This window comes from Pristiophorus japonicus, chromosome 16 (genome assembly GCF_044704955.1).
Source record: "Pristiophorus japonicus isolate sPriJap1 chromosome 16, sPriJap1.hap1, whole genome shotgun sequence".
Taxonomy (NCBI): Eukaryota; Metazoa; Chordata; class Chondrichthyes; family Pristiophoridae; genus Pristiophorus; species Pristiophorus japonicus.
The window spans coordinates 69,120,649-69,144,127 of record NC_091992.1 but is presented as its reverse complement, the minus strand read 5'-3'; the positions used below and the strand labels follow the sequence as shown (position 1 = coordinate 69,144,127).

At 42.6% G+C, this 23,479-nt stretch overlaps 1 long non-coding RNA gene across 1 annotated transcript; it reads right to left on the bottom strand.

Moving 5' to 3' along the window:
• Window positions 1-7,862: 7,862 nt before the first annotated feature.
• Window positions 7,863-14,464, bottom strand: LOC139226565 (uncharacterized). The gene is made up of 2 exons (XR_011587290.1): window positions 13,756-14,464; window positions 7,863-10,775 (listed from the first exon to the last, which is right to left on the bottom strand). It is a non-coding gene; the product is annotated as an uncharacterized lncRNA (long non-coding RNA).
• Between the last annotated feature and the right edge of the window lie 9,015 nt (window positions 14,465-23,479).

Below are 23,479 nucleotides of genomic sequence, written 5' to 3'. Positions count from 1 at the left end.
GCCGCAACCGAGACTCCAGGATGGTATGTTGCCTCCCTGGTGCAAGGGTCAAGGATGTCTCGGAGCGGGTGCAGACCTTCTGAAAAGGGAGGGTGAACAGCCAGTTGTTGTGGTGTATATAGGTACCAACGATATAGGTAAAAAACGGGTGAGGTCCTACGAGACAAATTTAGGGAGCTAGGAGCTAAATTAAAAAGTAGGAACTCAAAAGTAGTAATCTCAGGATTGCTACAAGTGCCACGTGCTAGTCAGAGTAGGAATCGCAGGATAGCTCAGATGAATACGTGGCTTGAGGAGTGGTGCAGAAGGGAGGGATTCAAATTCCTGGGACATTGGAACCGGTTCTGGGGGAGGTGGGACCACAAATCAGACAGTCTGCACTGGGCAGGACTGGAACCAACGTCCTAGGGGGAGTGTTTGCTGGTGCTGTTTGGGAGGAGTTAAACTAACATGGCAGGGGGATGGGAACATATGCAGGGAGACAGAGGGGAATAAAATGAAGGCAGAAGCAAAAGATAGAAAGGAGATGAGTAAAAGCGGAGGGCAGAGAAACCCAAGGCAAAAAACAAAAAGGGCCACATTACAGAAAAATTCTAAAGGGGCAAAGTTTGTTAAAGAGACAAGCCTGAAGGTTCTGTGCCTCAATGCGGGGAGTATTTGGAATAAGGTGGACGAATTAACTGCGCAGACAGCAGTTAATGGATATGAAGTAATTGGCATCACAGAGACATGGCTCCAGGGTGACCAAGGCTGGGAACTCAACATCCAGGGGTATTCAACATTTAGGAAGGATAGGCAGGAAGGAAAAGGAGGCGAGGTGGCGTTGCTGGTTAAAGAGGAAATTAATGCAATAGTAAGGAGGGACATTAGCTTGGATGAAGTGGAATCGGTATGGGTGGAGCTGCAGAATTCCAAAGGGCAGAAAACGCTAGTGGGAGTTGTGTACAGACCACCAAACAGTAGTAGTGAGGTTGGGGACAGCATCAAACAAGAAATAAGAGATGTGTGCAATAAATGTACAGCAGTTATCATGGGCGACTTAAATCTACATATTGATTGGGCTAACCAAACTGGTAGCAATGTGGTGGAGGAGGATTTCCTGGAGTGTATTAGGGATGGTTTTCCAGACCAATATGTCGAGGAACCAACTAGAGGGCAGGCCATCTGGGTGATGTGCAATGAGAAGGAACTAATTAGCAATCTTGTTGTGCGAGGCCCCTTGGGGAAGAGTGGCCATAATATGGCAGAATTCTTTATTAAGATGGAGAGTGACACAGTTAATTCGGACACGAGGGTCCTGAACTTAAGGAAAGATAACTTTGATGGTATGAGGCGTAAATTGGCGTGAATAGACTGGCAAAGAATACTTAAAGGGTTGATGGTGGGTAGGCAATGGCAAACATTTAAAGATCACATGGATGAACTTCAGCAAATGTACATCCCTGTCTGGAGTAAAAATAAAACGAGGAAGATGGCTCAACCGTGGCTAACAAGGGAAATTAAGGATAGTGTTAAAGCCAAGGAAGAGGCATATAAATTGTCTACAAAAAGCAACAAACCTGAGGACTGGGAGAAATTTAGAATTCAACAGAGGAGGACGAAGGGTTTAATTAAGAGGGGAAAATAGAGTACGAGAGGAAGCTTGCAGGGAACATAATAACTGACTGCAAAAACTTCTATAAATATGTGAAGAGAAAAAGATTAGTGAAGACAAACGTAGGTCCCTTGCAGTCGGTTTCAGGTGAATTTAAAATGGGGAACAAAGAAATGGCAGAGCAATTGAACAAATACTTCGGTTCTGACTTCACGACGGAAGACACAAATAACCTTCCGAATGTACTAGGGGACAGTGGGTATAGTGAGGAGGAGGAACTGAAGGATATCCTTATTAGGTGGGAAATTGTGTTAGGGAAATTGATGAGATTGAAGGCTGATAAATCCCCGGGGCCTGATAGTCTGCATCCCAGAGTAGTTAAGGAAGTGGCCCTAGAAATAATGGATGCATTGGTGATCATTTTCCAACAGTCTATCGACTCTGGATCAGTTCCTATGGACTGGAGGGTAGCTAATGTAACACCACTTTTTATAAAGGGAGGGAGAGAGAAAACAGGTAATTATAGACCGGTTAGCCTGACATCAGTAGTGGGGAAAATGTTGGAATCAATAATTAAGGATGAAATTGGAAAGCAGTGACATGATCGGTCCAAGTCAGCATGGATTTATGAAAGGGAAATCATGCTTGACGAATCTTCTAGAATTGTTTAAGGATGTAACTAGCAGAGTGGACAAGGGAGAACCAGTGGATGTGGTGTATTTGGACTTTCAAAAGGCTTTTGACAAGGTCCCGCACAAGAGATTGGTGTGCAAAATCAAAGCGCATGGTATTGGGGGTAATGTACTGACGTCGATAGAGAACTGGTTGGCCGACAGGAAGCAGAGAGTCGGGATAAATGGATCCATTTCAGAATGGCAGGCAGTGACTAGTGGAGTGCTGCAGGGCTCAGTGCTGGGACCCCAGCTCTTTACAATATATATTAACGATTTACATGAAGGAATTGAGTGTAATATCTCCAAGTTTGCGGATGACACTAAACTGGGTGGCGGTATGAGCTGTGAGGAGGACGCTAAGAGGCTGCATGGTGACTTGGACAGGTTAGGTGAGTGGGCAAATGCATGGCAGATGCAGTATAATGTGGATAAATGTGAGGTTATCCATTTTGGGGGCAAAAACACGAAGGCAGAATATTATCTGAATGGCGACAGATTAGGAAAAGGGGAGGTGCAACGAGACATGGGTGTCATGATTGATCAGTCACAGAAAGTGGGCACGCAGGTACAGCAGGCGGTGAAGAAGGCAAATGGTATGTTGGCCTTCATAGCTAGGGGATTTGAGTAATGGAGCAGGGAGGTCTTGCTGCAATTGTTCAGGGCCTTAGTGAGGCCTCACCTGGAATATTGTGTTCAGTTTTGGTCTCCTAATCTGAGGAAGAACGTTCTTGCTATTGAGGGAGTGCAGCGAAGGTTCACCATATTGATTCCAGGGATGGCTGGACTGTCATATGAGGGGAGACTGGATCAACTGGGCCTTTATTCACTGGAGTTTAGAAGGATGAGAGGGGATCTCATAGAAATGTGTAAGATTCTGATGGGACTGGACAGGTTAGATGCAGGAAGAATGTTCCCGATGTTGGGGAAGTCCAGAACCAGGGGACATAGTCTTAGGATAAGGGGTAAGCCATTTAGGACTGAGATGAGGAGAAACTTCTTCACTCAGAGTGTTGTTAACCTGTGGAATTCCCTGCCGCAGAGAGTTGTTGATGCCAGTTCATTGGATATATTGAAGAGGGAGTTAGATATGGCCCTTACGGCTAAGGGGATCAAGGAGTATGGAGAGAAAGCAGGAAAGGGGTACTGAGGGAATGATCAGCCATGTTCTTATTGAATGGTGGTGCAGGCTCGAGGGGCCGAATGGCCTACTCCTGCGCCTATTTTCTATGTTTCTATGTTTCTACTTTTCAGATGTTTTGGCATTGTTGGTTCCATGGTGTAATGATGAGCACTCTGGGCTTTATATCCAGTGAACTGAGTTCAAATCTCAGTAGAACTGGAATTCTTGTCCCAGCTGCTGAAAATTTTGGACAAACAAGTAAAAGACACCTGGTGCTGGTGGGCAGTTTTGTTGCCTTTGTCATTGATGCTTGATCTACAAGTCTAGTCTTCAAATCATGTGTTCAACCAGCAGTTACCTGTTCCAAATCAGCGGAGGAGAAATCAGTTTGCCGTCTAATGCTGCCTTTGCCTGCACAATGTGTGCTGAGATTATCTGTGCAATATGCATTCAGCAGGATGAATAAAAGCAACGCTTTTTGAAATGCAGGCACTGCATGTTTTGCACTCAACAAAATGTTGCATTTTCTTTTCATGCCAAGCATTTTGCATGAATGTATTGCAATGCCAACACACTTTTTACCTGGCAAGACTGAAGTACAAGCTGTGATGAGCAGTGTGAATCAGAAGAAGCTACTTGAGAACCCATAGCTTCGACAGCATCTGCGTGAATTGTTCTGCATCGATAATTAGCATAGTGTAAAGAGGCAAAACTGACACAATGGATGAGAAAAGGCCGAGCCAAAGTGTAATGTTGGAAATGGTTTTGTTGTCTTTGAGAAATGTTTCAAATATTTCAGCATAGTTGGTTCCATGTTGCAATGGTGAGCACTCTGTACTGGAAATCCAGCGATCTGAGTTCAAATTTCGGTGGAACCTGAATGCATGTTGTTCCAGCTGCTGAAAATTTGGGACAAACAAGTAAAAGGAACCTGGTGCTGGTGGGCAGTTTTGTTGCCTTTGTCATTGATGCTTGATCTACAAGTCTTGTTTTCAAATCGTGTGTTCAACCAGCAGTTACCTGTTCCAAATCAACAGAACAGAAATCAGTTTGTTGTCTAATGCTACCTTTGCCTGCACAATGTGTGCTGAGATTATCTGAGCGATATGCATTCAGCAGGATGAATAAAAGCAAGGTTTTTTGAAAGCATGGTTTGCACTCAACAAAACGTTGCATTTTTTTTCATGCCAAGCATTTTACATTAATGCATTGCAATGCCAGTGCACTTTTTATCTGGCATCTGTGTGAATTCTCTAGAGAATACACGATGCTGAGAATGTTGTGGATAGCACATTTAGTGAGTTGGTCACACCGCAGGTAAGGGTTAGGACAGATAGTGAATGGGTGACCAAGAGACAAGGCAAGAGCAGGAAGGTAGTGCAGGAGTGTTGGATACTGTTGGGGGAGATGACTTACCAGGGGAAGGCACCAGCAGCCAGGTTCATGGCACCATGGGTGGCTCTGCTGCGCAGAAGGGCGGGAAAAAGAGTGGGTGAGCTATAGTGATAGGGGATTCTATTGTAAGAGGAATAGATCGGAGTTTCTGCGGCCGCAACCGAGACTCCAGGATGGTATGTTGCCTCCCTGGTGCAAGGGTCAAGGATGTCTCGGAGCGGCTGCAGAGCATTCTGCAGAGGGAGGGTGAACAGCCAGTTGTCGTGGTACATGTAGGTACCAACGATATAGGTAAGAAGTGGGAAGAGGTCCTACAAGCTGAATTTAGGGAGCTAGGAGTTAAATTCAAAAGTAGGACCTCAAAGGTAGTAATCTCTGGATTGCTACCAGTGCCACGTGCTAATCAGAGCAGAGGGAGAAGGATAGTTAGAATAAATATGTGGCTTGAGCAGTGGTGCAAGAGGTAGGGATTCAAATTCCTGGGACATTGGAACCAGTTCTGGGGGAAGTGGGACCTGTACAAAAGGAACGGTCTGCACTTGGGCAGGACTGGAACTGATGTCCTGGGGGTAACATTTGCTAATGCAGTTCAGGAGTGTTTAAACTAATATGGCAGGGGGATGGGAACCTATTCAGCGAGACAGGGCGAAGTAATATGGAGTCAGAAACAGATGGTAGAAAGGTAAAAAGCAATAGTGGGAGGTCGAGTAAACAAAGGCAAGAAACAAAATGGGCCACATTACATCATAATTCTAAAAGGACAAAGGGTATTAAAAAAACAAGCCTGAAGGCTTTGTGTCTTAATGCAAGGAGTATCCGTAATAAGGTGGATGAATTAACTGTGCAAATAGATGTTAACAGATATGATGTGATTGGGATTACAGAGACGTGGCTCCAGGATGATCATGGCTGGGAACCCAACATCCAGGGGTATTCAACATTCAGGAAGGATAGAATAAAAGGAAAAGGAGGTGGGGTAGCATTGCTGGTTAAAGAGGAGATTAATGTAATAGTTAGGAAGGACATTAGCTTGGATGATGTGGAATCTATATGGGTAGAGCTGCAGAACACCAAAGGGCAAAAATCGTTAGTGGGATTTGTGTACAGACCTCCAAACAGTAGTAGTGATGTTGGGGAGGGCATCAAACAGGAAATTAGGGGTGCATGCAATAAAGGTACAGCAGTTATCATGGGTGACTTTAATATGCATATAGATTGGGCTAACCAAACTGGAAGCAATATGGTGAAGGAGGATTTCCTGGAGTGCATAAGGGATGGTTTTCTAGACCAATATGTCGAGGAACCAACTAGGGGGGAGGCCATCTTAGACTGGGTGTTGTGTAATGAGAGAGGAATAATTAGCAATCTCGTTGTGCGAGGCCCCTTGGGGAAGAGTGACTATAATATGGTGGAATTCTGCATTAGGATGGAGAATGAAACAGTAATTCAGAGACCATGGTCCAGAACTTAAAGAAGGGTAACTTTGAAGGTATGAGGCATGAATTGGCTAGGATAGATTAGTGAATGATACTTAAGGGATTGACAGTGGATGGGCAATGGCAGACATTTAGAGACCGCATGGATGAACTACAACTATTGTACATCCCTGTCTGGCATAAAAATAAAAAAGGGAAGGTGGCTCAACTGTGGCTATCAAGAGAAATCAGGAATAGTATTAAAGCCAAGGAAATGACATACAAATTGGCCAGAAATGGCAGTGAACCTGGGGACTGGGAGAAATTTAGAACTCAGCAGAGGAGGACAAAGGGTTTGATTAGGGCAGGAAAAATAGAGTACGGGAGGAAGCTTGCAGGGAACATTAAAACGGACTGCAAAAGCTTCTATAGATATGTAAAGAGAAAAAGGTTGGTAAAGACAAACATAGGTCCCCTGCAGTCAGAATCAGGGGAAGTCAGAATGGGGAACAAAGAAATGGCAGACCAATTGAACAAGTACTTGGTTCGCTATTCACTAAGGAGGACACAAACAACCTTCCGGATATAAAAGGGGTCAGAGGGTCTAGTAAGAAGGAGGAACTGAGGGAAATCCTTATTAGTCGGGAAATTGTGTTGGGGAAATTGATGGGATTGAAGGCCGATAAATCCCCAGGGCCTGATGGACTGCATCCCTGAGTACTTAAGGAGGTGGCCTTGGAAATAGAGGATGCATTGACAGTCATTTTCCAACATTCCATAGAATATGGATCAGTTCCTATGGAGTGGAGGGTAGCCAATGTAACCCCACTTTTTAAAAAAGGAGAGAGAGAGAAAACAGGGAATTATAGACCGGTCAGCCTGACATTGGTAGTGGGTAAACTGATGGAATCAATTATTAAGGATGTCATAGCAGCGCATTTGGAAAGAGGTGACATGATAGGTCCAAGTCAGCATGGATTTGTGAAAGGGAAATCATGCTTGACAAATCTTCTGGAATTTTTTGAGGATGTTTCCAGTAGAGTGGACAAGGGGGAACCAGTTGATGTGGTGTATTTGGACTTTCAGAAGGCTTTCGACAAAGTCCCACACAAGAGATTAATGTGCAAAGATAAAGCACATGGTATTGGGGATAGTGTGCTGACGTGGATTGAGAACTGGTTGTCAGACAGGAAGCAAAGAGTAGGAGTAAATGGGTACTTTTCAGAATGGCAGGCAGTGACTAGTGTTGTACTGCAAGGTTCTGTGCTGGGCCCCAGCTGTTTACATTATACATTAATGATTTAGACGAGGGGATTAAATGTAGTATCTCCAAATTTGCGGATGACACTAAGTTGGGTGGCAGTGTGAGCTGCGAGGAGGATACGATGAGGCTGCATAGTGACTTGGATAGGTTAGGTGAGTGGGCAAATGCATGGGAGAGGAAGTATAATGTGGATAAATGTGAGGTTATCCACTTTGGTGGTAAAAACAGAGAGACGGACTATTATCTGAATGGTGACAGATTAGAAAAAGGGGAGGTGCAACGAGACCTGGGTGTCATGGTACATCAGGCATTGAAGGTTGGCATGCAGGTACAGCAGGCGGTTAAGAATCTGTCGAGGAAATATTTAGCTTAAATTAACTCAGGCGGAGACTTTCAGAACTGCACTTCGAGAGAATTTATTTTAAAAAGCAAGATATATCTCGGAGAGCCTGCTTGGACCGTACCAAGGCAAAACTCTGTCGTACAAGCAAATTGCACTTATCTTTATACAGAAATTGAATACAGAAATAGAAAAGAATCTTATTCATTAGTCCCGCGAGTACAAAGGTCGTCTCGGGAGGTGCACACTCTATCTGTCCTTGCATAGTTTTTCTCTGTTCACAGTCTAATAAGCAGAATCAAAAGGAGACTCCCTTTTAATACCAGATGGTCATTTAATTGCATCTCTAAGTTTCAAGGCTAAAAAGCATGGCTATTTTTCTAGTCTTATTATTTCTTTAAGCATAGCAAAAAACAGAATTTAACCCTTCCCTCTAAATTAAGCCAGGTGTTCATAGTTTCTCTCTTCCACAATTCCCTCCTTGTTGATCTTTTTATTTTTTAGATCAACACAATTTCCTATATTCTCTTCTTGAGCAAAAGGGGGTGTATACCCTTCAGGATAGGGTCGCATTTTGAGATAATCGTCTTCATCAACCTTTTCCTCTAAGCGACTTAACCTCCCTTTCATGCACACACCTTTTCTTTCGATTTCGGAGAGCAGGCCTATTACTTGACTAATTACATTTTTTAATTTTATCCACATTCCGCAAAGGATTATTAATAATACAAGCGTAACCACACCTACGATTACTATGGGGTGTATAGCAAGCTTCAGTACTGCTGTAGCTTTTGGGGACCATCCGGTAAACACATCCCACCAGTGGTGTACTGTCAAAGAGATGACTTCGTCTGCGATTCTCACTAGTTGCCCCTTCTTGTAACTCATTTCGACTCTAAATTGGTGGATGTCTCTGCCTTGCTTTGACAGAGCTTCCTCAATTTTCTTGTCATTTCGTATCAAATTGTGCAGTTTGGTCAAATTAATTACAGGGGGTAAGGGTTCAATCTTGTGCATAGACAGATAATTTTCTACATTTTGCCACTGCCCAAAGGTATAAGTTCTTTTTATTTCAGGGTCATACAGGGTGTAGACTCTTCTCACGCATTTATTAATGGGGGCTTTATACAAAATTCCATCCAGATAGACAGGTTTATTTCCTGTCACACAGATCTCATTCTGTCCTATTTCCGTTATCTCAGTGTCATTTGTTGGCTTTAATTCCCATTTACATACTCCAATGGAGTGCTGCAGTGAGCATGGTTCGTATATGGCGGTCTGATAGGGACATACCATTCCGAATGGCCACCTAGCACATCCCCTCTGGTGATGTGTCATATTCTTCTCATCGACCCAATCTCCTTTAAATTCTGGGTACCAGAAGTTCTGTCCAAACAGCTGGGGCATTACTTGGAACTGACACCAAATTTATTTTCGTGTCATACTTACTATCTCTCCAGTAACGTTACATCCTTTTGAATTACAACTGGTATATCTTTTTTGAGGGTTAATGGTTAAATTAAGAAGCTTATCTCTTTTGTTAATTTCCAGCAACCTTTCCCATGTGTTAGCATGGAAGGATAATATTTTCCTTTCTAACTCGGCTCTTAATAGCTGTCTGATCATTTCTTTAAACAGGCAATGGGTGTACTTGTTTACTCCCTGTTGTTCTTTCATTAGGTTCTCTATTTCCTTCTCTATCCCTTCATTCTGTTGCCACGTCATTTCATTTAGGACGTAACCTGATATCTGTAATTGCTGTAATCCTTCATCCCAGGCATTTCTGATCTTTATATCTTCCCCTACCAGTCCTCCGACAGCCTGGATTTTATTTTGTAGGGTCTCGCTATCCATGGAGTTCAATGCTCCTATTCCTGCTCCCACTCCACCTAACACAGTCCCTATCACATCCCGTTTCTTTCTTTGGGGTCTTTCTTTTTCAAAAGATACCTTAATACTGGTTGTGTGGCAACCATCTTCTTTCTTTGGGGGATATTTAATTCGTATTGTTAGATTTAATACACCTGGGGATCTTACCACTGGGATGCAAGTGGTCAGTATCCTTTTTAGATGTCCCGGGTCCCGGTCTTCTGGGTGGCTGGATTCTTTTACTGACCATTTTACCACAAATGGGTTTCCTCCATTCACCGGGGTGTTATTCATGCACAACATCCGCTGCCCATCTCCCATACCTGTAAATGAATAACGGAGGAAGTCTTTTCTCTCGTCCGGCCCTCCTATGTACCCCCATCTCTTGTTTTTCTTTGTGCTCCAGGTACACTTCATCCACACATCGGCCTGGTATTCTATGAACAACTGATACCCTTTCCCCAATATAAACTGGAACTCCCCTTTTTCTTCCTTCATTCCACACGCCTCACATCGTGCCGTAAAATTCCCTACTTTACAACTTTGGCCTGCTGGGCATATAAAATTGCCTTGCTGCCTTATACTATTACTTCTTTCCCATACCATATTTCCCTTCCATACTCTTCCTTCTTTTAGGACTTCTTCCTCCTGCCGGGATTTCCCTGTTGCTAAAATGATCAGTATACCCATCGCCCATTTATAATTTTTCCAAGAGTCCCTTCCCATCTTCCCTTTCTTGTTTGTTTCTATACCACTCTTGAAATAAGTCGTTACAATAATAACACGTCCACACGATAGTAACAGTGACCCAAATAATAAAGGCCCAAACTGGCACACAAATGAACTCTGACATTCGTCCGTGAATTTTGGGCAATATTTTCAAGTCCAAATATTTAATACAAGAGCAGGTACAGTTCTTCAGCGAGAAGATGGTTGTTTTCTTAGTCGAGCGACCGTAGTACGTCCTGGTTCAATGCCTTTTCCTTCGGCTGTAATTCGTCGGGGAAATAATGTTTACAGCGGGTTGCATGCACCCAGTTCGGGTGCTTTTCCAACTTCAACGCGGTTCGTGTCATGAGAATTATCTGATACGGTCCTTTCCACCTAGGAGAAAAAGATTCTTTATTTAATGTTTTTACTAACACTTGATCTCCAGGTCTGAAAGGGTGCATTTTTCCTTCCGACGGGAGCACCTGTGTCTGCTTTATTTGTTGATGCAGACTTCTTGTTATTTCACACATGGCCTGAGCATACTTTAGTGATTTTTCATCATTCCAAATTAATGCTATTTTTTCATCTGTCAGTGGTGGTTTTACGCCAGTAGGCATTGGTCTTCCCAATAAGGCTTTATGTGGTGTCAAATCAGTGTTTCGGTTTTTCTGGTTTCTTATTGTATACAATACTAATGGTAAGGCTTCTGGCCACTTCAGTCCAGTCTCCTGACATACCTTGGTAAGGGTAGATTTTATTATCCCATTTACTCTTTCTACCATTCCCGAGGACTGTGGCTGATATGGTATATGTAACTTCCACTGGAACCCTAACGCTTCTGCAAGGTTTTGCACTATTTTTCCGGTGAAGTGGGTTCCCCTGTCACTGTTGATTTCCATAGGTATCCCATATCTTGGTACTATTTCTTTAAATAGAATTTTTACTACTGTTCGGGCATCGTCTTTCCTAGTGGCGTACGCTTCTACCCACCTTGTGAACATATCTACTATGACTAATAGATACTTAAGACCTGATACTGGAGGCATGTGGACAAAGTCAATTTGCAAATTTTCAAAGGGCATACTTGGTTGGGGTAGATGATCATATCCAGCAGGTGTTTTACCTCTGTTATTTTGCTGACAAATTTGGCATGTCCTAGCAACTTTCTCAATTACTACTGTTATTCCTGGTGCATACCATTGTGCATTGATAGCATGTATCATCCCTCCTTTGCCCATGTGAGCCTGCCCGTGTGCTAGGCGAGACAGGGGCAAAAATAGAGATCTAGGGCAAACAGTTCGCCCATCAGGGTGATACCAAATGTCGTTTTTTAGAAAACAACCCTGGTTTTCCCAAGTTCTTCCTTCCTGCATGGTAACTTGTTGTTGGGCTATTTTAAGTTGTTGGATGTCAAGTACCTGTGGAGGGGAGACTGAGACTGCTTGAAGGCAGTCTGTCTGTGCCGAAGCGGCCTGTTTGGCTGCTTCGTCAGCCCTCCTATTTCCTACTGATACTCCATCCTCACCGGTTGTGTGTGCTGTACATTTGATAACGGCTACCTTACTTGGCAACTGAATGGCATCTAATAGATTAAGCACCAGTTGAGAGTGCTTAATCTGCTTTCCACCAGAGGTGATAAAGCCTCTGTTTTTCCACAGTTGTCCAAAATCATGGACCACACCGAATGCATATCGAGAATCAGTATAGATATTAGCAGTATGATCTTTAGCTATTATACAAGCTCTAGTGAGGGCAAACAATTCAGCAGCCTTTTCTTTGTTATCCTCCCTTTTCTCTTTTTTAATCCCATTAAAGAACTGATGAATATTATTTGGAGGGAGCTCCATGTACATTCCTTCCTTTGTGCAATAAATTGTGGCTCCTAGTTTGCACAAAGTCTGTCTTCCCAATAAAGGGAGCGGTGTTGTTTTAGAGACTATCAAAGTCTCATCATTAACTGATTGTCCTTCAATTATCAATTTGGTAGGTTCAGATAAAAATTCTTTCATGGGGATACCGGCCACACCCATACTTAAGACGGTGGTGTTGCTTACAGGTAATCCCACAGAGGATGGTACAGAAGACATAGTAGCACCGGTATCCACCAGGAACTTCACATAAGTGTCTCCTACTTTTACTACTGCCAGAGGGTTTTCTTCTATGTCTGCTGATAAGCGGAGGGCTGCCGCCTGTACCACTAAGCCTCCGGGGCATCCCTATGCTGATTATTCTGTGCCTGTCCTCGTCCCTTTTGCTGATTTACTGACCTGTTTTAGCCATATTTTCCTTATAGGTAAATAGTCCCTCTCTATCCATGTTAGCCAGTACTGTAACTGTCTCTTTCCAACTTTTTCCTTGCCAGTCCAAAACCCTTATTTTGTATGTTCTTGCTTGTTGTGGCAACATACAATTTAACAAGGTTTGCACTGCCAAAGGTTCATTTTGATCCATTGGTATTCCTGCATGCTCGTCCCAACTATTTTTCCATCTGCCTGCAAAATCTATTCTTCTGCTTTCTGCAAGCAGCAGGTGACTTCCCCTATATCTCCATGCTTTTTAGCTCCCTTTAATAAATGGTACAGGTTTGCTCAAGCCAGTTGTGAAAGGCTACTGGCTTCTTAACAGGATTAGGGGCAGCTGATATCATATCCCGAGCTTCTCCCGGTGTCCAGGGCTTTAGGACAGCCGTTGTTTTTATCATTACACGGGGGCTTGTGTTGTGGGGGTAGTGGAGGAATCGGCCTGTCTTATCCAGCTGAGCGGCCACTATTTCTATAATCTCCTGCCAATCATCTGGCTTGGTGGTTGGAAGACGGGGATATAAGCCGACAGGGGAAGTGGTCAAAACCGGGGCACTCGGGGGCTGTAAGAGGGAGGGGGCTTCTCCTTACCCTCCTCCTCTTTCTTTTTATTTTTTAAAACAATTCTCCATATAATCTTTATCCCAACTGGGGTCCCCTGTCCCATTTTTGGTGGTCTGTCTCCATTCCTCAATTAAGGACAATTTAAAACTTCCTCCATATGGCCAATCCCCATCAGACCAACCGTACAAATCGCTACTAAACATTACCGCGTATCTGTCGTCTCCTGTTTCTTTAATTACAGTGTCCGCCGGCGAGCCGGGCGGCACAATGGGATCTCCTACCTTCTCTCGTTGCTTTACTACCTTACGGATTCTTTTCTCAGTCTTAGGATGTACTTTCATTCTTTCAGTTGAGAGGTCGTCCTTCTTTCCTTTTCTAGGAGCTGGGCGCGAGCGCCCTGCTCGACTAGAGCCGTTTCCCATTCTTCCGGGTGCAACGTCTCGCGATCTTTTCTGAAATGAGAGTTAGGACAATCCTACAAAATATACAATAATTTACAAAACGCTCACCGGTGTTCTCTTTTCTGCTCAGCTCGGGGTCTCCTTTTGCCTTTTTGTTATTTTAGCTTCTTAGCGGTAGCTACCTTATGCCTCACCCTCTCGGGGATCTCGGCGGCCCGTCCCCCTTTCAGCTAGGACGGCCTAGGCACCTTCCTCCTTTCAGCTAGGAAGGTCCTTAAAATTCCTCTTTTCTCTTTAAAAGTTAAATTTAGTTCTTTTGGATCTCGTTTTTTTTTAGAGATCCTGCCGGACTACGCCAGAATCTGTCGAGGAAATATTTAGCTTAAATTAACTCAGGCGGAGACTTTCAGAACTGCACTTCGAGAGAATTTATTTTAAAAAGCAAGATATATCTCGGAGAGCCTGCTTGGACCGTACCAAGGCAAAACTCTGTCGTACAAGCAAATTGCACTTATCTTTATACAGAAATTGAATACAGAAATAGAAAAGAATCTTATTCATTAGTCCCGCGAGTACAAAGGTCGTCTCGGGAGGTGCACACTCTATCTGTCCTTGCATAGTTTTTCTCTGTTCACAGTCTAATAAGCAGAATCAAAAGGAGACTCCCTTTTAATACCAGATGGTCATTTAATTGCATCTCTAAGTTTCAAGGCTAAAAAGCGTGGCTATTTTTCTAGTCTTATTATTTCTTTAAGCATAGCAAAAAACAGAATTTAACCCTTCCCTCTAAATTAAGCCAGGTGTTCATAGTTTCTCTCTTCCACAGAAAGCAAATGGCATGTTGGCCTTCATAGCGAGGGGATTTGAGCACAGGGGCAGGGAGGTGTTACTACAGTTGTACAGGGCCTTGGTGAGGCCACACCTGGAGTATTGTGCACAGTTTTGGTCTCCTAATTTGAGGAAGGACATTCTTGCTATTGAGGGAGTGCAGCGAAGGTTCACCAGACTGATTCCCGGGATGGCGGGACTGTCATATCAAGAAAGACTAGATCAACTGGGCTTGTATTCACTAGAGTTCAGAAGAATGAGAGGGGATCTCATAGAAACGTTTAAAATTCTGACGGGTTTAGACAGGTTAAATGCAGGAAGAATGTTCCCAATGTTGGGGAAGTCCAGAACCAGGGGTCACAGTCTAAGGATAAGGGGTAATTCATTTAGGACCGAGATGAGAAACTTCTTCACCCAGAGAGTGGTGAACCTGTGGAATTCTCTACCACAGAAAGTTGTTGAGGCCAATTCACTAAATATATTCAAAAAGGTGTTAGATGTAGTCCTTATTACTAGGGGGATCAAGGGGTATGGCGAGAAAGCAGGAATGGGGTACTGAAGTTGCATGTTCAGCCATGAACTCATTGAATGACGGTGCAGGCTAGAAGGGCCGAATGGCCTACTCCTGCACCTATTTTCTATGTTTCTATGAATTGCTCTGCATCGATAATTAGCAGAGTGTAAAGAGAGGAAACTAATGCTATGGATGAGAAAAGGCCGAGCCACAGTGAAATGTTGGAGATGATTTTGTTTATTTTGAGAAATGTTTCAAATGTTTCGGTATAGTTGGATCCGTGGTGTAATGGTGAGCACTCTGGACTTTGAATCGAGCAATCCGAGTTTAAATCTTGGTGGAACCTGAATGCTTGTTGTCCCAACTGCTGAAAAATTAGTAAAAGACACCTGGTGCTGGTGGGCAGTTTTTGCAATTGATGCTTGATCTACAAGTCTAGTTTTCAAATTGTGTGTTCAACCGGCAGTTACCTCTTTCAAATCAGCGGAGGAGAAATCAGTTTGTTGTCTAATGCTGCCTTTGCCTGCACAATGTGTGCTGAGATTATCTGTGCAATATGCATTCAGCAGGATGAATAAAAGCAAAGCTTTTTGAAATGCAGGCACTGCATGTTTTGCACTCAACAAAACTTTGCATTTTCTTTTCAAGCCAATGCACTTTTTACCTGGCAAGACTGAAGTACAAGCTGTGTTGAACAGTGTGAAACAGAAACAGCTACTTGAGAACCCATAGCCTCGACAGCATCTGTGTGAATTGCTCTGCATCGATAATTAGCAGAGCGTAAAGAGGGGAAACTGACGGTGTGAATGAGAAAAGGCCGAGCCAAAGTGTAATGTTGGAGATGATTTTGTTGATTTTGAGAAATGTTTCAAATGTTTTGGCATCGTTGGTTCCATGGTGTATAGATGAGCACTCTGGGCTTTACATCCAGTGGTCTGAGTTCAAATCTTGGTGGAACCTGAATGCTTGTTGTCGCAGCTGCTGAAAATTTGGGACAAACAAGTAAAAGACACCTGGTGCTTCTGGGCAGTTTTGTTGCCTTTGTCATTGAAGCTTGATCTACAACGCGAGTTGTCAATTCCTTTGTTCAACCGGCAGTTACCTGTTCCAAATCAGCGGAGGAGGAATCGGTTTGCTGTGTAATGCTGCTGAATGTGTGCTGAGATTATCTGTGCAATATGCATTCAGCAGGATGAATAAAAGCAGCTCTTTTTGAAATGCAGGCACTGCATGATTTGCACTCGACAAAACATTGCATTATCTTTTCATGTCAAGCATTTTGCATGAATGCATTGCAATGCCAATGCACTTTTTACCTGGCAAGACTGAAGTACAAGCTGTGATGCACAGTGTGAAACAGAAACAGCTACTTGCGAACCTTTAATGTTTATAAGCTTGTAATGTTTGTAGCTCCACACTGTGGATGTGGACGTATTGTGTACTGCAATTGCAGAGTTAATCATGAAACAGAACCAAGCAATTCTGGAGACTTCCGAGAGAGCTGCCTGCCATGTTAGAAAGCTCTGTGTGCTGTGCTCTGTGAATATATCACATTTGGCGACTGAGATGGGATTTTTTGGATGATTTAAAGCTGAAATTTTGTTGGTGAAGGATTCAGCTAACCGACAGAGAGACTTTGGAAGTTCCTATCTTTGAAAAAAGCTACAAAAATCCAAGGGAAAATACAGCACACGGTGTGACCAACTAGAGATTAAAATGGCAGGTATATTGGGATATTTGGGTGAATATAGACATGACCGGGAATGTGTTAAAGCGTATGTGGATCGGCTAGAAATGTATTTCACTGCAAATAACATAATCAAAGTTCCAGACAATGCAGTCCAGAACCGGGCTGTGTTGGAACATAAGAAAGTGATCTTCTTATCAGAGGCAGGTCCGGCATTATACGAAACCCTTGTAAATCTGCTTGTGCCTGACGAGCCAAAGGACACAAGCTTTAAAGAGATTTTAACGAAGCTGGAGCAGCACTATAACCCCAAACCATTAGAAATTGCTGAAAGCTATTGTTTCAGGATTCAGAATCAAAAGACCGATGAAATTATCAGTGATTACAGCGTTGAATTAAAAAAGCTATCGATGCACTGTAATTTTGGAAACTTTCAAAACTGAGCATTATGGGATCGTTTTGTTTGTGGGGTGAAAAATGATGCGATCAGAAGAAAGTTATTGACGACGGATGACTTGACTTTTGATATCGCTTGTCAGACAATGAACAGGCCGAACAATATTCCAGAGAATTAAATAATTACGGTCGTCAGTCAACCGAGGTAAATCAAAGTAAAAGACGGTGGGGTCCCAAAGTCTCAGAAACTGGAAATTCTCACAGAGCATCGAAGTCGTGCTATAGGTGCCTGGGACAACACATTGCTCAAAGTTATCCATAGTGAAGCCAGAGTGTTTCTTCTGCAGAAATACTGGGCATATTGTGAAGGCATGCCGACTGAAGGGTAAACCAGCTTTCAAAGCTATGAGTCGAAATCCCAAGAGACTACATAGCATGGAAGAACAACAACAGGACGAGGAGATGTTAGAATTACATGTCATCAGGAACTCGAGGTTAACGGACAGCGATTTGGAAAGCATCAAAATCCACATAGATGTTGCGGGATTCAAGATACCAATGGAAATTGACACAGGTGCATCCGTGAGTGTAGTACCGGAGTCACTGTACCACGACAAATTGCGTGATTTCCAACTGGAGAAATCCAAGATAGAGCTGCGAGGCTACTCAGGAGAGAAAATTCCTGTGGTAGGTCGTATCACCGTACCAGTGAAATATAAAGATCAATTTCAGAACTTGCCTCTAATAGTAGTGAAAGGGGACAAGCCTGCCTTACTAGGAAGAAATTGGTTGAGCTCACTGAAGCTGGATTGGAGTAAGATTTTCTGTGTGGAAGTGAAATTTTCATCAACGGATGAGGTTATCAAGAAGTATCCGAAGGTGTTCTGTGAAACAGGCAGTCCGATCCAAGGCTTCAAGGTGAGTGTCAGGGTACAGAAGGATGCTAGATCGGTTTACTACAAGCCACGTTCCGTACCATATGCACTCAAGGAGAAAGTTGAGCAAGAACTCAAAAGACTAGAGACTGAGAACATTATTTGTAAGATAGATCGATGTAATTGGGCTACATCCATTGTTGTTGTACCTAAGTCTGATGGTAAGGTAAGATTGTGTGGTGATTATAAAGTAACCGTAAACCAAGTTCTCGAGGGTAATGTCCCCAATACATTGCCGAATATAGAAGATTTGTTCACAACACTGACAGGTGGTCAGATCTTCTCAAAACTGGATCTTACAAATGCCTACTTACAGCTTGAACTAGATGAGGAGTCTAAGTCATGTTTGACTATAAATACTCATCTCGGCCTATATCAATTTAATAGGCTACCGTTTGGACTGCCTTCCGCCCCTGCCATATTCCAAGGGGTGATGAAACAGATTTTGCAAGGTATTGAAGGGGTAGTATGTTATTGAGATGACATACTAATTTCAGCACCAAATAGGCAAATTCATAATAACATATTGAATGAAGTCCTCAAACTGCTAGAGAAGCACAGAATACGAGTGTCTGCTCCACCTTAAGTGTGAGTTATTTAAAAACTCAATGGAGTACTTAGGGTACAGAGTAGACAAAGATGGTTTACATCCAACCATGGAAAAATTGGATGCAATTAGAAATGCACCCACTCCCAGGAATGTCATTGAACTTTGTTCATTCTTGCATCTTTTAAACTATTATGGGAAGTTCCTACCAAATTTGGCTACAGTATTACATCCACTGAATTAACTTTTGAAAAAACAGGTCCATTGGAAGTGGTCAAAAGAATGTGATACAGCATTCAAGGAGTGTAAAAGCAAATTGGTAGAGAGCATCATGTTAGTTCACTATGACATATCTAAGGAGATTAAGCTAGCATGTGATGCCTCTCCATATGGAGTTGGGGCAGTAATCTCTCATGTATTAAGTAGTGGGGAGGAGAGACCAATTGCTTTTGCTTCACGCACTCTCAGTGCCAGTGAGAGTAATTATGCGCAAATTGAAAGGGAAGCTTTGGCATTAATTTTTGGGGTCAAGAAGTTTCACAAATACTTGTATAGTCATAAGTTTACCATCATTACGGACCATAAGCCCCTAACAACAATCGTCCATCCAAAGTCCCCAGTTCTAACATTAGCTGCAGCCCGAATGCAGAGATGGGCTTTGATTTTGTCAGCATATACATATGATATTGAATACAGATGATCAGCTGATCACAGTAATGCTGATGCAATGTCGAGATTACCTTCCCCATCACAAGTTGCACCCGGTAGGGAAGAAGTGTTTTATTTTTCATACATTGATGAACTGCCAGTCACAGCTGAAGAGATTCGTAGAGCAACCAAACGTGACCCAGTGATGTCAAAGGTGTATGAGTATATGGCCAAACCAGGTATGAGACAAAGATACACATCCATCCTTCATTCGTAGGAATGAATTATCAGTCGATAAAGATTGTACCATGTGGGGTGCAAGAGTGGTTATACCAAATAAATTCAGGTCCAAATTATTAGGAGACCTCCATGACCAGCACCTGGGAATGTGCTTGAATAAGAGTTTTGCACGCAGTTATTTATGGTGGCCAGGTCTTGATAAAGATATAGAGTACATCGTGAGTCAATGTACGACATGTCAATCGGTAATCAAGCAACCACCACCAGTACCATTACAGCCATGGAAATGGCCTCCCAGGGTGTGGCAAAGGCTACATATTGATTTTGCTGAATTAGCAGGACAACAATTGTTCATTGTGATTGATAGCCATTCGAAGTGGGTTGAGGTGTTTCCAATGTGGAAAATAACAAGTAAAACATTGGACATTTTACGAAAATTATTTTCTTCATTTGGCCTCCCTGAAGAAATTGTTTTGGATAATGGACCACAATTTTGTTCAGAAGAATTTGCACAGTTCATGAGCAAAAGTAGTGTGAAACATACCAAGGTTCCACCATCCCATCCTGCTTCGAATGGTGCAGCAGAGCGCACTGTACAAATTGTAAAACGTGCCCTCATAACATAAATGTTAGATCCAAATCCAAGGAAACGACAGTTGTCATTGGATCACAAATTGGCTAATTTTTTGATTACATATCGAAATACTCCTCATACAACTACTGGTAGAACACCAGCAGAATTGTTTCTCAAACGACAGCCACGAACCAGATTCTCGTTGTTAAACCCAAACTTGGCACAGTCCGTAGAAGAGACACAATTAAGACAAAAAGGGAATCATGATAGAGGTAGAGTAAAAGAGAGAAGTGTGAAATTAAACCAGAAGGTGAGAGTGAAGAACCATCACCATAAATAGTTAAAGTGGTTACCAGGAAGAGTGGTGAAGATATGTGGTTTTCGTACATATTTGGTAAAGATGTTTGATAATGGACAGGTTAGGTTTGTTCATTTTGATTATATTGTACCTACAGAGTGGAAGGAGTTGAAGGTGGGAATGATTAAATTATTTCTGACTCATCAGATAGTTTTGATATACAAGTAGCAAATCCTAAATCAAATGTACTGGAAACAAATCCAGGAGAGAATCAGAATGAAAGTCTGAGTCCGAGTCAGGAAAACAAAGAGCCTGAAGTTAGAGTGAGTGAAATGAAAATCAAGGAAATTCCGTGGAGGAAAATGTTCCTCAGGATGTGCCTCGAGTGAGTTTAGATTCAACACCATGTTTAAGGTTCTGTTCGAGAGCGAAGGTATCCTTTTCAAAACAGAAAACAAGTGGTAAAGTTAAATTTGTAAATATGGAAAAAAATACGTTATATCCTGTGGTATGTATAAACATGAAAGTTATGTATGATGTTTGTTATGATGGCTTCTTCATTAAGGTGGAAGAAGTGTAATGTCTGTAAGCTTGTAATGTTTGTAGCGCCACACTGTGGATGTGGATGTATTGTGTACTGCAAGTGCAGGGTTAATAATAAACAGAACTAGGCAATTCCGGAGACTTCCGAGAGAGCTGCCTGCCATGTTAGGAAGCTGTGTGTGCTGTGCTCTGTGAATATATCACAGAGTCCATAGCCTCGACGGCATCTGTGTGAATTGCTCTCCAGCGATAATTAGCAGAGCGTAAAGAGAGGAAACTGACGCAATGGATGAGAAAAGGCTGATCCAAAGTGTAATGTAGAAGATCATTTTGTTGATTTTGAGATGTATTTCAAGTGTCTTGGCATTGTCGGTTCAATGGTGTAATGGTATGCACTCTGGGTTTTGAATCCAGCGATGCGAGTTCAAATCTTGGTAAAACCTGAATGCTTGTTGTCCCAGCTGCTGAAAATTTGGGACAAACAAGTGAAAGACACCTGGTGCTGGTGGGCAGTTTTGTTGCCTTTGTCATTGATGCTTGATCTCCAAGTCGAGTTGTCAATTCCTTTGTTCAACCGGCAGTTACCTGTTCCAAATCAGTGGAGGAGAAATCAGTTTGTTGTCTAATGCTGCCTTTGCCTGCACAATGTGTGCTGAGATTATCTGTGCAATATGCATTCAGCAGGATGAATAAAAGCAACGCTTTTTGAAATGCAGGCACTGCATGTTTTGCACTCAACAAAATATTGTATTTTCTTTTCATGCCAAGCATTTTGCATGAATGTATTGCAATGCCAATGCACTTTTTACCTGACAAGACTGAAGTACAAGGTGTGATGAACAGTGTGAAAGAGAAACAGCTATTTGAGAACCCATAGCCTCGACGGCATCTGTGTAAATTGCTCTGCATCGATAATTAGCAGAGCGTAAAGAGGGGAAACTGACGGTGTGAATGAAAAAAGGCCGAGCCAAAGTGTAATGTTGGAGATGATTTTTTTTTGAGAAATGTTTCAAATGTTTTGGCATCGTTGGTTCCATGGTATAGTGGTGAGCACTCTGAATCCAGCGATCTGAGTTCAAATCTTGTGTCGAAATCTCGACTCTCAATATACGACTCGAATACAATCAGCTCCGGGAGAAGTCCCTTTAATTTTTACTTGCAGCAAGGAAGCGGCTCAATCAGTCAAAGTCTAAGCGATGACTCCCAAAATGTTACAGTTTCACAAAGTATTTATACAGTAAAAAACAAGTTATGGTTCCACCCTGTGTATTGGTTCTGTCTTTGCAGTCAGCGAAAACAGATAAAGAATTAATGATTACCACATCCTTGTCTTTACATTTTTCTCAAATGTCTCTTTTGTGAGTGATTTTGGTGGAGCAGGGTGTGATAATGTGCTATTACCGGCTTTTCATTGTTTTCGAATTGTCCAGTTTCCCGGCCAGTTATTTGGGCCCATGATTTCCTTAGTGGTTGATTGGGTACTTGGCCTCTTGCATATTATGGCTGAGTTCTGTACAAGAGATAATGGCTGGTAATTTGAGTATCTCTTAGGGGGTGAATTGATAATACAGGGAGCACAATGCGGGGGGGGAGGGGGGGTGGTACTTATCTCAGCAAGACAGTTTAATGTTGTCTGGTGGCTATTAATCAGCTATTAGCAGTTCCAGTCAGGGTTAGCATGTTTATGCAAACAGACTGTCTGTTGCAGAAGTTTCTAGCAGGTTCTGGATTGCATTTATTTTGCAGTAAATCGTGTTGTAAACGTTAGTTGTTGGGGACGTCCCATAACTATCTCATGCAGGAACAGGCCTGTTGTTCTGTTGGTTGCGGATCGCATTACCCTCAAGGCTAAGAGCAGCATTTTAGTCAGTGTTATTACATAATTTTGCCAGCTTATTTTTAAGCATTCCATTATATCCTTCAACAAGTCCAGCTGATTGTGGATGATAACTGCAATGAAAACGTTGGTTAATCTGCAAAGCTTTACATATTTCTTTTATAACAGTTCCCGTGAAATGTGACCCATTATCACTAGAAAGCTTAGCAGGAATTCCGAAGCACGGACCGATTTCTTTTAACAAAAATTTAGCAACAGTAGTGGCATCGGCCTTTTCACATGGAAAGGCTTCAATCCATCGAGAGAACACATCAACAATAACTAATACGTACTTGAATCCCATACACATAGGTAATTCAATAAAATCTATTTGTAAATGTACAAAAGGCCCCACTGAATTTGGGTGGGAGGCAGATTCTATTTTTTCCGTCTTACCTGGATTCATTGTCTGACAGGTAACAAAATTTTCACAGAATTGTTTTGCAATAGCCGAAATACCTGGCGCATACCAAGTTGCCAAAATATAATCTGCCATTCCCCCTTTGCCCGCATGTGTGAATGTATGAACACACCGGGCAATCCATGGAAGTAAGGATCTGGGCGACACCACGCGGCCATCGTGGTGAACCCATATTCCTTCTGGATTTTTATAACATTGATCCTTCATCCAGGTCAATACCTCCTCCATACTGGCCTGTGTCTGAAGGCCAGCACATCATTAATAGTGGGTGGCGGAACTGAGCAATTATTTTTCCTAATGGAAACAATGACACCTGCATCCCCCC